Below are 12,960 nucleotides of genomic sequence, written 5' to 3'. Positions count from 1 at the left end.
GACCAATACCAACGGTCCCCTCCAGGACTGACTTTAAGTAATCTTAACTGGAAGGTGTTCCAGAAATACCACCCCCCCACTGATGTCCTTAGTTATCTAAATCTTTTTGAGGTGACTTGCCGGGACATGGGGGTTGCGCCAGAACTGTATATGGCGGTGTTACGTCCCCTAGTTTGTGGTGACTTGTCAGAGCTTATGGGACACCTCCCCCCAGATGATATGAATGACTATGAAAGCTTTAAAAAATTAGTCATGCAGCGGCATGGCTTACATCCTGAACACTATCGAAAAGCTTTTCGGAAAGTGGAAAGGGGAGGGCTCACTGACAACATTGCAGTCTTCTCTGCCAAAATGGCCCAAAACTTTGAACTGTGGCTTGCAGCCGAGGGGGTGGAGGATTTGAAAGGGATCAAGCAGCTGCTGCTAATTGAACAATTGATGCGCTCCCTGCCCCCAGAAATTGTTAGTTTGGTTGCCGATAAAAAGCCCAGGACGCTGGCAGAAGCCACCGCCCTTGCTGAATCTTTTTGGCTGAACCGCACCCATCTTGTCAATAAAGGACAGAGTAACATGTATAAATCTACAGCGTCGTCGGGAAGGTCCGCCCCCCCCATCAAAGAATCCAGCAAAGGATTGCCTACACCTGCTAAAGACTCTGTTGCAGCTGGGGGAGAGCGTGCTAAAGTGCCCCCGAGTTCTGGACTGTGTTTCTTTTGCAAAAAACCGGGGCACGTAAAGGCAGTTTGTCCCCAGTTGAGTGGGAAAAACCCCCCCGTTCGTACCTCCACCCCTGCTGTCCGTATGATACAGCGGCAGGAGGAAAATTGGGAGGAGAAATCGACAACACCTGGAGCAGTGGAAAGTTTGGCTCTGGAGGAGGAGGGTGGGACAACACCTGTTCTGAATAAACCTGAAATACCCGTGACCGTGGGTCCTGTATGCACCAAAAATCCTGTAAAAACACCTCATGTGAATTGGGCAAATCTGGAGTTTTCTGCCCCTATCGAGATCAATAAAACTGTTGTGGACTCGTACCGGGACACTGGTTCTGATATTACTAGTGTGTCGAAAGATCTGGTTTTACCCAGCCAGATGCAGGCTAAACCTTTAAAGATTAGCCCTTATGGAGTGGAGGAAATTTTCCAGCCAACAGCAATAGTTCCCCTTAAATACAAAGGTTATAGTGGGGACCATTTGGTAATTGTTCACGATCCAGAAGTCTGCAAAAGTCCCGTTTTGGTTGGGAATGATCTTGGGTTTCAAGTCTATCTGCAGCAACAGCTGAATGTGAATCCGGTAACCGTGGCAACTCCCCCCACCCCCTCCCCGGCAGGGAAGGATGTGGTGGAGTTTGAGACTGGGTTGGATGGAAAACCTGGAGGGGAGGGAGAGTTACCTGTCTTGGATGAGGATACCAAGAAGGACCTTAATGGTTCTGTGGAACTGGGAGATCTGGGAGAGTTTGCTGCTGAGCAGAGGGCTGACCCCTCCTTGCAGGATTGTCGGGAGGTGGTTGGAACTCCTCTCCGAGGAACGAAGAGGGCCCAATTTGTGTATAAAAAGGGACTTTTATATAGACAATTTGTACCAAAAAAGGTGAAAGATAAAGATTTTGTTTTACAACTAGTGGTTCCAGAAAAGAAGCGATCTACTGTTCTTAGCTTAGCCCATGAAGACGGCTTGGCGGGTCATATGGGACTACAAAAGACCTTAGAGAGACTGACTCGTTACTTCTACTGGCCTGATGTGTATCAAACCACTAAAGCATATGTGCGTTCTTGTGTAATTTGCCAGAAGGTGGGGAATGACCGTGATAACCTGCCCAATGAGTTACAGAGTGTCCCCTTAGAAGCAAATGTTTTGGAAAAGTGGGGAATTGATTTAGTGGGTCCCTTACCAAAAACTCGCTCAGGGAAGCAATATCTGTGCGTGATCATTGATTATGCGTCTCGTTATGTTTATGCCACAAGTTTGACTAATACCTCTGCTAATAGTCTGGTTAAGGCTTTAATTTCTGCCTTCTGTTCCCTAGGAATTCCTAAAGTTTTGGTGAGCGATTTGGGAACTAATTTTATGGCTAAAGTAACCCAGGAGGTCTTGCGTTTGTCTGAGGTTCGCCACCATACATCCATTGCTTACCAGCATCAGGGAAATGGGTTGGTGGAAAGAGTGCAAAAGACCTTGGTTCAGATGCTGCGCAAGTATGCCCTGGCCCATGGTACTAGTTGGGACCAAGATTTGCCTTTGGTGGTGGCTGCTTATAATGATGCCCATCAAAGAAGCCTTGGGTTTGCACCCAATCAGTTAATTTTTGGAAGGCTTCTGAATACCCCTCTCTCAATGCTTCGAAAAGAGTGGGAAGGTTCTGAGGAAGAGATAAAACTGCCTTCTGTTAGTGAGTATTTTGCCCAATTAAAAGGAACTCTGGCAGACATTTGGCAACTGGCCAAAGAGAATTTAGAGAACGCCCGATTAGATCAAAAAAGAGTACATGATGCCAAAGCTGTGTGCAAACAATTTGAGGTGGGGGATCAGGTATGGATTTTAAGACCGTCTCGCCCCCACAAGTTAGATGTGAAATGGCAAGGTCCTGGTGTTGTGGAAGCGAGGTTGAGTCCTGTGCGTTACCTTGTAAAATGCAAGGAATTGCACCCCACTGCTCGCGAGTATCATGTTAATTCTTTGAAAGAGTGTGTTGAACAAAAGATCTCTGTGCTAGCCATTTCGCGGAGCCAGGAGGAGGTGCCTGCTTCACCTGTGGATCTTTTAACTGAATACAAACAGGCTGGAAGTATTTCTGATGTGTTGCAGCTGCCGACTTTAAGTGAGACTCAGGCTAAAGAGCTCTATGAGGCACTGCAACCTTATAGCAACACCTTTAGCACCAAGCCTGGTAAGACTCACTTGGCTCAACATCATTTTGTCACGGGGGACACTCCCCCCATTTCCTCACGTCCATACCGAGTTGGTGAGGCACATGCGCAGAACATTGAGACTGAATTGAAAGAAATGTTGGAGTTGGGAGTTATAGAACCTAGTAAGAGTGCTTGGGCTTCTCCCATAGTACTGGTTCCAAAACCAGACGGAACTATTCGCTTTTGCATAGACTATCGAAAAATTAACCTAGTTACTGTCCCTGATGTGTTTCCCTTACCTAGAATTGACACCTTGATTGAGAAGTTGGGACGGGCGAGATTCATCACTGTCATGGATCTGACAAAAGGGTATTGGCAAATCCCGCTGTCCCCAGAAGCTTCTGAAAAGTCTGCTTTTGTCACTCATGTAGGCTTGTATCAGTTTAAAGTGCTGCCGTTTGGATTACGAAATGCTCCTGCAGCTTTCCAACGGTTAATCAACTCCTTGATTCATGACCTGAATGAGTTTTGCTGTGCTTATTTGGATGATCTAGCAATTTTTTTTGAATCGTGGCCAGAACACCTTAAGCATGTGCAGAGAGTTTTGGCCCGGTTGCAAGAGGCAAACCTGACTGTTAAAATATCAAAATGCCAGTTTGCCCAAGGGGAAGTAGTGTACTTAGGATTCAGAGTGGGGTCAGGAAACATCAAGACTTTAGAGGCCAAGGTGCAGTGCATTCAAGAATGGCCTCGCCCCATCGTAAAGAAGGATGTGCAGTCTTTTATCGGGTTGGTGAATTATTATAGGCGCTTCGTCAACCATTTTGCAACTTTAGCTGCTCCGCTCACCAACCTTTGTAAGAAGTCTTTGCCAGTTAGAGTAAATTGGACCGAGGAGTGCCAAAGGGCCTTTGATTTGTTAAAACATGCCCTTATGAGCTCCCAAGTCATGCTGGCCCCAGATCAGAGACGTCCATTTATAGTGCAAACTGATGCCAGTCAGACTGGACTAGGAGCAGTTTTGCTCCAAGAAGATGAAAAAGGAAATTGGCGTCCCGTGGTTTACTTGAGTAAAAAGTTGATCACTTCTGAACAAAATTATTCAACCATAGAGAAGGAGTGTTTTGCTTTGGTCTGGGCTCTGACCAAACTGCGTCCTTATCTGTGGGGTAACACTTTTGAGGTTCAAACTGACCACTCTCCACTGTGTTGGTTGGAAAGGGTGAAATCATCCAACCAGAAATTGCTTAGGTGGAGTATGGCTCTTCAAGATTTTCAGTTTAAAGTCACTCACATCGCAGGAAAGAGTAACGTTGTTGCTGATACTTTGTCTAGGATGTACCAATCTGTTCCATGAGATGTTATTATTGAGTACTGCCTAAGAACTGTGAAAAATCGGATTAGGGGGGTGCTGCTAGTAATGTATGTTTTAAAAGCTGCTAAAGCCCCCTGGACCGGATGATCTACCTCAGTATGTAAATAATTTTCTTTGATGAAATTATGGGACTTCACCCTATAATTTCATCTTAGAGGGGAGGGTGTAGTAAAGTTAGTCTTATTTAGAAAATTATTCTTTGGTCAAGCAAAAGGAGTGAGGCCTTGTGGGAGTTTCATCAGCCACAAGGACCCTGGGAAAGAAGTGTGTATCTTTAAACTCTAGACTAGATGTCTCCTTAGTTGAAAGCTTTATGGGAACCAAGGAAGCCTTGATTTAATGAAAGATCTAACACCTGAGTTCGAGGGTGCAAACATCCCCCCTCAGTGATGCTATCTGTCCTTGAATTGCTTGGGAATGTGTCTCTGGCTAATTTCCACGGAAGGGAGGAAACCCTTTGATTTAAAGTTTGGATTCCAAATTGGCCCAGCTGTCAAGAAGTAGATTGATTGACCAGCAAGCCGGTCATTGGTGTATTCAAAAATAATTTGAGTCTTATGATTGGCTTGAAAGTTACGACGCAGAATGCGAATTGTGAATAAAGGATCAGGGAATTGTTTGAGAAAGGGCGCTCTCTGCCATTGCTCTACAATCCGCATAGAGGCCCGGCTCTGATGTTCCATCTTATCAGCCGTCGTTTTGTCTTTTGAAATGGAGATCTTCAAAAGCCTTCAACTTGCAGAGTCCTAAAGGTTTCAACTATCCTATTGTGTGTTAGAGCTTGTGAGTATGTATAGCTAGGTATACTATGCAATGTTCTTATTTTCTTGTCTGTAACGTTCAAAAGAGTGCCTGCTATTCTAGCATGTTTTTTATGTTATTTTAAAATAAACCTTTTTAGAATGAAACTGTTTTAGTTTGTGTGCCTTTCCGGAGGGAATAGCTAAGTCCTAGCCTTACGCTTGGTTACGCTCTACCGTAGAACTTCTGCCTGCAAGTCTGTGGATGCAGCTTGTGGAACAGGGGGACAGCCAGGTTAAATGGGTCACAGCCTTCTCCCTGGGTTGTGGTCTGGGTCCCCTGGACATAGGGAGTGGTGGCAGCCCTACCGGGTCGTGTTTGTTCTGTTCTGAAAAAAGTAATTCACCCGCCAACCTTGCCCTGGGCGTCCTAGTCTGGCCGGAGAGCAGAGACAGGAGAAGGGAGGGGCAAGCGGTTGGGGGTGAGCATTACTACAATTATTATTTAGTCATTTAGTCGTGTTCGACTCTTCGTGACCCCATGGACCAGAGCACACCAGGCACTTCTGTCTTCCACTGCCTCCCACAGTTTGGCCAAACTCATGCTGGTAGCTTTGAGAACACTGTCCAACCATCTCGTCCTCTCTCGTCCCCTTCTCCTTGGGCCCTCCATCTTTCCCAACATCAGGGTCTTTTCCAGGGAGTCTTCTCTTCTCATGAGGTGGCCAAAGTATTGGAGCCTCAGCTTCAGGATCTGTCCTTCCACTGAGCATTCAGGGCTGATTTCCTTCAGAATGGATAGGCTTGATCTTCTTGTAGTCCACGGGACTCTCAAGAGTCTCCTCCAGCACCATAATTACAACTGCATATTCTAATTACTCCCTACATTTTATTTTTCTTCTTACTCACTATATCTTCAATATTTGAAACTGCTGGGATTTACTCCCACCCTGCTAACGTTTATTTAACATAATTCTTATTCAACATAATTCTTCAGATATTCCTGATTTCTCACTAGAGGTGTACCGTGGCATTCCTTCTCTCTGAGTTCCTCCAAGCAATCATTCCTCCTCTTGTCACTGCTGTGGATATATGACCTGACTGTCTCCAATTATTTATTGAATAAAGCAACAGCTGCCTAGCTTGTGTTGGCATGTCTTGCTCAGACTGCAGCAAACTAACTGCCCAGGCTCCAGCCATGTGGCCAATATTCTCTGGCTAGAGGTCCTCCAGGAGATTGTCTTCAAGCAACAGTCACATCAACAACAGGTACAATGATTTTGCTGCCTCCACACCCAACTTCTGCCCCACACCCATGCATGGCAGTGGGCCAGATTCTGCACTGCATCTCCAGGTTGTGGTGGTAGGGATGGGGACTTTGAATTGCTGCCATAATCTGCTGCAGCAAACCCAAAAAGGAGTCAAATTTATTTTGGCACAAGCCAGGGGCAGCTACGGACTACAACTCTCATAATCCCTTACCATTGACAAAAGTGACCAGGCCCAAGGGCACTTGTAGTCCAATAACATCTCAAGAGGACCACATTGTGCTCTTCTTCTCATGAGCTTTCGTGGTCCAGTGTACTCTCCATCACATGGATCTCTGCAAATGTGTTCATCTTTAAGATGCCACAAGATTCTTCACTGTAGTATTTTCTTTTAAAGATTTTGTTTTAGGAGGCAGGGGTGGAATCTACACACATATTGAGAACGCTGTGAAAAATCCTTTTTTAAAAAAAGTTTTGAAAAATTCACTGAATTTTGCATAGCTCAGTTTCGCCATCTAGTGTCACATTTGCATATTGCACTTTACAGCACATTTAAAACTTTTTATTTGCAGGTGTATAGCTGAGTTCAGGGTAAGCAAATAGGAGAAAGACAAGGAGAAGGAGGGAAGGAAAACACACACACACAGAGAGAGAGAGAGAGAGAGAGAGAGAGAGGGAGAGAGAGAGGGGGGGGGATCTGTATACAGTTTTTGTTAAAAGTGGGTCACATGCTAAAGGTTGGAAGATAAAGGTGAACCTGAGGTCTGGCAAGGCCAAAATAGAGTATCCTAGCTCCACATCCCCTTAGGTAACTACTGCAAGCACTTATTCATTCATGGCTAATGAGTTTGTTTCTGAGTAGCCATTGGCACCTTGTAAAACACCAATGACAAGTTTGAGTCTGAAGGAGGAACCACCAAGTCTAATGTCTTAATTAGCAGTTTTAATAATTATGGCATTTGTTGAGGCAGGTGTTGCCTGCCTGCCTCGGCTTGAACCGACTCTCTAATTGAAGCAAAGCTGAGACAGGTATGTGTGCCTCTTGGAGAGGAGAACTTTAAAGCACGGGGGCGGGGGCAGTGCGATGCTATTGCTCATAAGGCTTTGTTCCAGCTGACGTGTATTTTATATAGCTTTGACTACCCTTGTAATCTTTGTATTTTGTTTAAACTGCAAGCCTGAGCCCAGGCTGAAGCAGGGTGAGTTAGTTACGCTGGTGTAGCACCAGCTGAGCTGGGGTTGGGGACACAGCTGAGCCACACATCTGCCACATCCTAACTCAGGCATAGGCAAACTCTGGCCCTCCAGATGTTTGGGACTACAATTCATGAAGCCATTTTGACTCGCAAATATTCCTCTGCAGTAAGGGAGTAACTTTTAATTACTTTGCAATTCTACCACATGATGGTAAACACTTTTAGTTTTAGGCTCACTCTATTCATAAGCAAATGTGCCCTTAAGACAGGATTTGCAAGCAAAAAGTCAGTGGGAAGGCTTTCCCCATTTGCCTCCCTTACTGCAGAGGGACTACAATTCCCATCATCCTTGACCACTGGTCCTGTTAGCTAGGGATGATGGGAACATCTGGAGGTCCGGAGTTTGCCTATGGCTGTCCTAACTCATGCATCCCAGGGGATCTTGGGTTAAGATTGCGTCTTATGACACACAAAGAGAAGAATCCGAGAACAAAGATTAATATTACTACTACTACTATTTATTTGTTTGTTTCCTACATTTCATCAGAACAATGATAACTAGTTGTAGGGAGTTCAGATTTCATTCTGCCTTGGTCATACCACCTCTGGAATACTGTGTCCAATTCTGAGCACCACAATTTAAGAAGGATCTTGACAAGCTGGAACATGTGCAGAGGAGGTCAACTAGGATGATGATGATGATGATGAAGAAGAAGAGTTTGGATTTGATATCCTGCTTTATCACTACCCTAAGGAGTCTCAAAGCAGCTAACACTCTCCTTTCCCTTCCTCCCCCATAACAAACACTCTGTGAGGTGAGTGGGGCTGAGAGACTTCAGAGTGACTAGCTCAAGGTCACCCAGCAGCTGCATGTGGAGGAGCGGAGACGCGAACCCGGTTCCCCAGATTACGAGACTACCACTCTTAACCACTACACCACACTGGCTCAAGGGTGTGGAAGCTGAGCCTTATGAGGAACTGTTGAAGGAGCTGGGTATGTTTAGCCTGGAAAAGAGGAGGCTGAGAGGAGATAGGATAGCCACCTTCAAATATCTCAAGGGCTGTCCCATGGAAGAGGTAACAAGCTTGTTTTCTCCTGCTCTGGAGGGTAAGACTCGAACAAATGGCTTCAAGTTACAAGAAAATAGATTCCAACTAAACATCAGGAAGAACTTTCTGACAGAGCTGTTAGGCTGTGGAACAGACTCCTGTGAGAGGTGGTGGACTCTCCTTCCTTCCTTGGAGGTTTTCAAGCAGAGGTGGAATGGCCACCTGCCATGGACGCTTTAGCTGAGATTCCTGCATTGCAGGGGGCTGGACAAGATGACCCTCAGGGTCCCTTCCAACTTTACAGTTCTGTGATTGTAATGTGCCTTGCATCAGTCTTTCAGCCTCTTTGTTTCCATCATCCTTCCCACTGACCAATGAGCAGTTCTGAGGTCACAATCTCTGAATTTGCATATGGGAAGGAGGGGCAGCTCGCAGATGCGTATTATGAAGTGCTGCATATTATGACTCTTCAGGGGGAGCATTGCTGCATCACAAGAGGGGGGATATTTCCCTCACCCACCCAGCCCATCAAATAGCCGGCCCTTCACTTGAATACAAGCCAGCCAAGGTGAGGACAGCACAGAGGTCTTTCTCCCTAAGAACAGAGCGTGAGAACAGGAGAACTGGAGGCAAATGGCTGCTGTACAGGGCGAGAAGAAGGTGGCCCAGCCTCAGAAGAAGCAGAAGATGGCGTCTAAGAAGATCCATCCCAAACAGAAGAAGCTGCAGCTCAAGCAAGAGAAGCAGAAGCAGAAGAAAGCGGGAGCGAGGCTGGCGCAGAAAGGGAAGGGCCCAAGGCCTTCCTCTAAGATGGCCGGGCAGCTTCAGCAAAAAAAGGCACCTTTGGCAACAAAGGGCAATGGGAAAGCAGCCCCCTCTGACAGCAACGCTGGCAGCCATGTGCTCAACCAAGACAAGGGTGTCAAGCTGGGGAGAAACATCTGCGCCTTCAGCTGCAAGGACCTTCTGTACGAAGTGAACGAGCTCATGCGCAAGGAGCTGACGAGGCGCATGTTTGCCAACAAGCGCCGTGTCTCTCATTAATGAAACAGTGGCTCCCTTACTCCCCTGGCTGGCCCAAGTCATCTCTGCAGGGGAGGAGGAGGAGGAAGAGAAGAGGCCAGCTTAAAAAGCAAAAGCAAAAAAAAGCAAAACAAAAACAAAAACAGCAGCTTTCATGTGAAAAAAGACCTGGCTTTCTCAACTAAGGCAGCACCAAAGAGCCCTAATTCTCTCTAAAGTAATGACTGTATGCCTCACCTGTGTTCCACATGGCCACGGTGACCTTCCCAACTGTATGAGAAGAACCAAATATTTGCTGAGAATGAGCCTTGAGGAGGAAACTCGGCTAACACAAAAAGCCTCCCCTTTCGTTAAAAAGAAAGAGATCCCCTTGCTTTGAAGACTGTTGGATTTCCCACATTGCATATGCAAGGTTTTTTTTTTCTTTCAGGGAAAGAAAAAGCAGCTAGCTAATAGCATAATAATAAAACGGGATTTTAAAATTATTTTTCTGTGCATCTGTTATTTGCCCTGGGAGGAAAGCTGCTACACTGGGGGTGGGAAGCAGCTGCTTCCCATCCCCAGTTTGGGGCAGGATTGTGTTCATGAGGACCACAGCAAGAGGGTCAGGGTTATGTTCCCTGCCCCATGATGTGGTCCTCATCTGGACTGAGAAGCCCCTCTGGCTGTTGTTTAAAACATATGCTAAGGGAAAATTTAATCAAGATGTTTTATAGATGGTACTTAACACCTGCCAGGGATGCGGGGGGCGCTGTGGTCTAAACCACAGAGCCTAGGGCTTGCTGACTAGAAGGTTGGCGGTTCGAATCCCCATGACGGACTGAGCTCCCATTGCTCAGTCCCTGCTTTTGCCAACCTAGCAGTTCGAAAGCACGTCAAAGTGCAAGTAGATAAATAGATACGGCTCCAGCTGGAAGGTAAACGGCATTTCCGTGTGCTGCTCTGGTTTGCCAGAAGCGGCTTAGTCATGCTGGCCACATGACCCGGAAGCTGTACGCCGGCTCGCTCAGCCAGTAAAGTGAGATGGGCACCGCAACCCCAGAGTCATCCACAACTGGACCTAATGGTCAGGGGTCCCTTTACCTTTAACACCTGCCAAAATAGCTGAAATGTATAAAACAAAAGCAAACCTATGTTGGAGGTGCGGTAAAGCAGAAGGGACACTTATACACATATCTGGTGGACCTGTGAAAAAATCAAAAGCTTCTGGGATATAGTATATGATGAACTTAAAAAAGACCCCCAACTCCCATTGGCCCCAGCCAGCACAACCAATGGTCAGGCACCCACGGGCTCAAAAGCCCGTCATTGAGAGAGTCCACCAGTTGGATTCCACCCTGTTTTTAAGTTTATCTCTACACCATTTATAGACTGCCCTATAATAAAAAAAAGTCCCAAGAGCTTTCTATGGACTACAGGCAGAATTTCCCTACCTCCAAGTACTATCCAAACAAGGGAGAGGGGGCTGGAACACCGGACTCCTGAAATCAGTGGGATGAAGAGAGCCGCAGAGATGAAGGTTTAAGGGATGAAGACCAAGAGGGAAATGCCAACAGAGAGAGAAGGGGTTGATTTAGGACACGGGCTAGGCATTCCAAAACATTGGGCCAGATGAGCTGGTTGGTTGGGAATACTTGGGTTTGTACCTTAATAATTTCAGAATATGAAATTATATGTTGCCCAAAAGGGAGCCCTGCTGCTGAAAGATTATTAACTGTCTGATTGTGGAATTGTTCCAGACAAAGACACTCACGGTTAAGGTATTTTTTGTTAATGATTCATGGTCTAAGTTGTGTTTTATCAGCCCAAAAATACTAGGAAAGGCTTTAGAACGTGGCTGGGCCATTTTTGTTGCACCTCCTTTGGCTCGACACAAGCCCACTGAATGCTTGATATTTCCTATGGAAGTACAGGTAAACTGTAATTAGAACGTGGAGGTTTAATGTGAGTAACAATCTGCAAACAGACAAGATTGTCCTTCCCTTTTCTGTCAGTCAGGTAAGAAGGTTTGCATGGACGGGAGGGGTTTCACAGTCTCAGTGTGGTTGCAAGAGCTCAACTGAGGTTAGAGCTGCCGCAATAGGTGGAAGTAACTCACTTGGGGATGCTATGTGCAAAATTCCAAAACAGTGTTCCCTAAAAAAAAATAAAAAAAAAATGCACTGCTCCTGACTCAGAAATATAGCAGGCGAAATTCTTTATTTATTTCATAAAATTTCTTCACCACTTGTTTGTAAAAATACAAAACAAAACAAAACCTCAAAGTGGCTCACAGAAAGATAAAACAAGAAAACCTACCCCCCCAAAAAAATAGGTTAAAACAAACACAAAGTTAAAATATTTAAAAGGGTTAAAATTCACACCAATCATCCCAGCAAGCTTTACTGGTTTTTTTTTTAGAGACAGCAACTCTATTTCGAACGAGGCTGAAGAATAAGTTCCTTTGATTTACTTGGAAGGAATATTTAAGCGATAAGGCGGACAGTGGTGGGAAGTAGGGGCAGGAGAGGTAGGGAAATATTGTTAAAAAGGTGTAGTCATAGGTATATCAGTATTCAAATCTGAATTGTCAAATTGTGTTATTCGTGTTATTATGGTTTTTGTTGTATGTGTCTTTTGCGGTTGTTGTTTGTATTGAAAAAAATGATTAAATATTATTTTTTTTAAAAAAAAGTTCCTTTGGTTTATAATCCGAGACATTCGGCTAGAATCCATGTTAAGATGAGGCAAGAAGAATAATGATGATGATGATGATGATGTCTGGGTGAATTCAATGATGTAATCAATGGCATACCATTTGCAGCAACAAGAGTGAATGCCAAGGGTATTTGCAGGATTTATTTATGTTCCAGACATTATGAACATAAGTGAGTATTGACCATTTCCGCTCCCATTTCAGTTTCTGTCAGGATTCTCTGATAATCTTCCTGTAACCCACATGAGTTTGTAATGGGTGTATGTGAGCATGTGTGTCATGGGGAAGGAGACTATTACCTCATAGGTTATCATCAATGTGGTCTCTCAATAACCATGAGAGTTCCTTCAAAGAAAACCCATGTTTTCACTTTAAGGTGTGGTCCCACCGCATATAATGCTTGTTCTGACAACATGGACAGTGAGTGGGTCATGCAAAGGACCATGTGACCGGACGACACCTTCACAAATAATGAGGATATTTATAAGGCCTGTGATATATAAAGTCAACTCACACCACAATTTGAAGGGCTTATTTTCCTTGAGTAGCGGATTATTTGGCCAGTAATAGACGTTGACTCTTCTCCACGCTTACACCAGCATCTGACACCTGAGGTGGCTGCCTCACTCTGCCTAACAGTAGCTCTGGCCCTACTCCTAACTAGCAGTTCCTACTGAGATACATTAACCAACCATTTTGGGCTATAACTAGAAATCTCTGTAACAGAACGTTGTGGTCAATCAGCAGCCCCCAAACTA

Source organism: Podarcis cretensis (genome assembly GCF_951804945.1).
Source record: "Podarcis cretensis genome assembly, chromosome: 2".
NCBI lineage: Eukaryota > Metazoa > Chordata > Lepidosauria > Squamata > Lacertidae > Podarcis > Podarcis cretensis.
Note: the sequence above shows the minus strand (reverse complement) of the source record.